Below are 5,441 nucleotides of genomic sequence, written 5' to 3'. Positions count from 1 at the left end.
TAGGAGGCGCAAGCGGATTCTTAGAGAGCAAAAAAAACAGTGTTCCGACGGTGGTCTGGTCAGTCCGTCATATTCTAGCGATCTGACGATGGACGATGGACGACGGACGACGGACGGCAGACGACAGACGATAGTCGACGATGGGCGGCTGTCGACGACAGGCAGTGGTATGGTGGTTTCAATGAAGCAGCTTCAAAGAGATATAATATTATGGAGAGTATTAAATTAATACAGTGGGTGAGTGGGGGTTCGGATGGGGGGGGGGTACTTTTATTTATTTATTTGAGTAATATTTAATGATATTAATTAGAAAAAAAAATTAGTGTGTTAGATTCGTTCTCAAATGTATAATTGTTCTCATTTGAACATATATATATATATATATATATATATATATATATATATATATATATATATACACACACAAACACACACACAAACACACAAACACAAACACACATAACATGGTGAAGGAATATTCACATATGAATATTACATGGTATGTTTACTTTATGTGTTACAGTTGGAGTGCACACAAGTTGATGACATATTCACATATGAATATAATATTTATATGTTATTTACATGTTAATTACATACAATCTTTGCAGATTTGCTCTATGATTTTTAAAAACACATATTAATTCATGTATGAAGGCATATTCACATGTGAATATCAAGTGATATATTGATTTTATGCGTTTCGTTAAAATAGTTGGAGGGCATACTACTTAACTTTTATAATTGTGACAACACCTTTACATATATACTATTTTTTACTTTATAAACCTATAGGTCGATATAAAATTATAAGAAACCAATATCTAAAAAAAATATGAACAAAACTCAATAGAGCATTTCATCAAACAATTGGTGAGCAGAAATTTTACTTATAAAAATTGGACAAAAGCGTCACATATATATTATTTAAACTTTACAAATCAATAGATTTTGATATAAAAAAAGTCAAGTTGATGTTTTTCAAACCTTAATTTGATATTTTTCATGAAATCAGAAAGTTTGAATGTGATCATCGACATTAAGATACATTGTTGGTGATAGATGATGGAGATATGATGATGTTGAAGTAAACTTGATCGATGATGTTGAAGATATGAAATGTTGAAATAGAACTGATTGATAAAGATGAAGATCTGATGATGTTTAAATAAAACTGATCGATTAAGAGGTTATGATCGATCAGGAGTGTTGAAGATATGTGATAGGTTATGATCGATGGTTTTGAAGATATTAGATATAGCTATCAGTTTTCAGGTAAATAAATTGTGCAAAACCAAGTTTTTCATTAAAAAAATTTCGAATGTTTATCTAAATCCACTAGTTTTTCATCGATTTTGATAGTATTTGGTTTTATTTGTATGTGGTGTGTTCAATTCTTCACCATTTCCACTGTAATTGAACTTAACTTGTATGCAATACTACTATTTAATGAATTGCTTTATATAGATTTTGTATTTTTGTATTCAATCCTTTTTATTTCCATAATTATTAAACTTATCTTGTATGCACTACAACTATTTGTAAAGATTTTGCCATAATTATATAAGTTGAATTGTATGCACATCAACTCTTTGATGAAATGTTTAATAAAGTTTTGTTATATTTGTTATATGGTATTTAGATTTGAATAATACATAAATTTGCTTTCTCATCATTATAGTAATACATTGATTCACGTGTGAAGGTAGATTATCTTTATATGCGATAATCACATGTGAATATTACATGATTTTTTTGTTAACATGGTATAATCACATGAATATTATATGATATATTCTCTTTATATGGTATATTAATGTGTAAAGTTCTATTCAGATGTGTATAGTACGATGTATATTCACTTTATTTGGTATGTTCACATGTGAATCTTACATTACATGTTTTCTTGTATTGTATATTCACATATGGAGGTATATTCACACATGAATACTATATAAAAGTTATATTCATAAGTAAATATGCCATGTAATACTCACATGTGAATATACCACTAACTGTTGGGTTATTTATTAGATTGTGTCAAAGTTATTGTGTATGTAGTTAGCCTTTTTTACGGATTGGTCATGTCCATCCGTCTTTATGATGCTAGGATTAGGCTTTAAATACTGCATGCATGTCTTGTATTTGGGTTAATCGTTTTGTGATTCCCTTCCGTGCCTTTACAGTATAAGTTCTTCATCGAGCTCTTCTAAGGCAGTGATTATTAATCATTCGACATTACTTTGATCATAGCTTTTATTGTTTTGATTCCTATTCCGTTTAGAATTTATCGATCTATTATTAATTATCTCTACAGTTAGTATCAGGGCAGGAGATTGTGTAAACCATACACAATTCTTCTGTCGAGTGTTATTAGGGTTTTTCGCTTTGGATCTGTTCTTACTGTATTCATCATTTTCATCGATTGTAGATGTTGGATCTTGATCTTTAATTTACCCTAAACTCGATTTTAGTTTTTACACATCTAATTCTTATAGGTTTTAGTGAATCAACAACTGTCATTCAGAAGATCCTCATACTCTTTCCTTCAACCTATCCAACAGTATTGGTTCCACAACCAGAATCCCCATTCTTTTTCCACAAGATTACGAAGTATGGGCGCTACACTTCGAAAACTACGTGTTCTGAAAAGACAAAGGATGAGAGCATCAACAACTTTTCCAACTTCTTTGTACAGTCAATTTATTAACAAATACTTTGTATATATTTTACCGATGTAAATTGTTTTAGAATAAATATACATTATTGAATCTGTCACCTCTATTATAATAAACTTTTATTAATTAATTTTATAATATAGATTAATAGTTAAACATAAAAGTATATATTTTTAAAATTTAACAATTTAATGAGTTTAAAATTTATGATATAATCGTATGGTTATTTTACAAACATAAAAAAATAAAGAAAATAAAAAATGGAAATTAAATAAAATGGTGTTCGTTTGGTATAGGAGAATTAGAAAAGAAAGAATTAGATAAAAATGGATTTCTCTTATACGGATTACCAAAAATCAATATTAAAAATTTGTATTTTTTGCTCCATAGGTTCCCGAGAAGGTTATTATAATATTAAGATATGTACAACTCTCTTTATTTTTTATTTACCGAGAATAAAAAGGAGATTTCAAAGTTATATGAGCTGTGAAGGGACTGTACTACACTAGCTCTGTATTTATCTCTTTCAATGAAGAAATTAGGGTTTTAAACATGATAAAAAAGCTACCCTACGAATTAAACATAAAAATCATCAACATATCCATCACCATCACCACCACAACCAGAAATTTGAAAAACACCATAAAACATTCCATTAAAATGAATCTGAAGAAATTATTAAGTAAACATGAAGGAAAGCAAAGCAGATCTATGTCGGAGTCGGATTTGGCAGTGGCGGTGGCCGGAGAAAGTAGTTCATAAAACTATAATGTCGCTACGACGGTGGCTGTTGAAACGAGATCAAGAACCATTTCTACTGGCCTTAACATCAGATCCATATCCGGTGAAAGTAGATCTGGTGGCTGGTGAAAACTAGATCAGGGAGGAGACGAAAAGGATGTGTTTTCTTACGAGGTGCTTCTTCAACTGATTCAAGCAGGTGGTGTGAGGAGGCGGTTCAGAGATGGGAAACGAGAAGGTGAAGCTAGGAGGCGCAAGCGGATTCTTAGAGAGCAAAAAAACAGTGTTCCGACGGTGGTCTGGTCAGTCCATCATATTCTAGCGATCTGACGATGGACGATAGACGACGGACGACGGACGGCAGACGATAGTCGACGATGGGCGGCTGTCGACGACAGGCAGTGGTCTGGTGGTTTCAATGAAGCAGCTTCAAAGAGATATAATATTATGGAGAGTATTAAATTAATACAGTGGATGAGTGGGGGTTCGGATGGGGGGGGGGGGTACTTTTATTTATTTATTTGAGTAATATTTAATGATTTTAATTAGAAAAAAAAAATTAGTGTGTTAGATTCGTTCTCAAATGTATAATTGTTCTCATTTGAACATATATATATATATATATATATATATATATATATATATATATATATATATATATATATATATATACACACACACACACAAACACACACACAAACACACAAACACAAACACAAACACACATAACATGGTGAAGGAATATTTACATATGAATATTACATGGTATATTTACTTTATGTGTTACAGTTGGAGTGCACACAAGTTGATGACATATTCACATATGAATATAATATTTATATGTTATTTACATGTTAATTACATACAATCTTTGCAGATTTGCTCTATGATTTTTAAAAACACATATTAATTCATGTATGAAGGCATATTCACATGTGAATATCAAGTGATATATTGATTTTATGCGTTTCGTTAAAATAGTTGGAGGGCATACTACTTAACTTTTATAATTGTGACAACACCTTTACATATATACTATTTTTTACTTTATAAACCTATAGGTCGATATAAAATTATAAGAAACCAATATCTAAAAAAAATATGAACAAAACTCAATAGAGTATTTCATCAAACAATTGGTGAGCAGAAATTTTACTTATAAAAATTGGACAAAAGCGTCACATATATATTATTTAAACTTCACAAATCAATAGATTTTGATATAAAAAAAGTCAAGTTGATGTTTTTCAAACCTTAATTTGATATTTTTCATGAAATCAGAAAGTTTGAATGTGATCATCGACATTAAGATACATTGTTGGTGATAGATGATGGAGATATGATGATGTTGAAGTAAACTTGATCGATGATGTTGAAGATATGAAATGTTGAAATAGAACTGATTGATAAAGATGAAGATCTGATGATGTTTAAATAAAACTGATCGATTAAGAGGTTATGATCGATCAGGAGTGTTGAAGATATGTGAAGGTAGATTATCTTTATATGCGATAATCACATGTGAATATTACATGATTTTTTTGTTAACATGGTATAATCACATGAATATTATATGATATATTCTCTTTAAATGGTATATTAATGTGTAAAGTTCTATTCAGATGTGTATAGTACGATGTATATTCACTTTATTTGGTATGTTCACATGTGAATCTTACATTACATGTTTTCTTGTATTGTATATTCACATTTGGAGGTATATTCACACATGTATACTATATAAAAGTTATATTTATAAGTAAATATGCCATGTAATACTCACATGTGAATATACCACTAACTGTTGGGTTATTTATTAGATTGTGTCAAAGTTATTGTGTATGTAGTTAGCCTTTTTTACGGATTGGTCATGTCCATCCGTCTTTATGATGCTAGGATTAGGCTTTAAATACTGCATGCATGTCTTGTATTTGGGTTAATCGTTTTGTGATTCCCTTCCGTGCCTTTACAGTATAAGTTCTTCATCGAGCTCTTCTAAGGCAGTGATTATTAATCATTCGA

Source organism: Lactuca virosa, chromosome 8 (genome assembly GCF_052849685.1).
Source record: "Lactuca virosa cultivar CGN04683 chromosome 8, Lactuca_virosa_CGN04683_v6, whole genome shotgun sequence".
NCBI lineage: Eukaryota > Viridiplantae > Streptophyta > Magnoliopsida > Asterales > Asteraceae > Lactuca > Lactuca virosa.
This window is presented reverse-complemented; position numbering follows the sequence as displayed.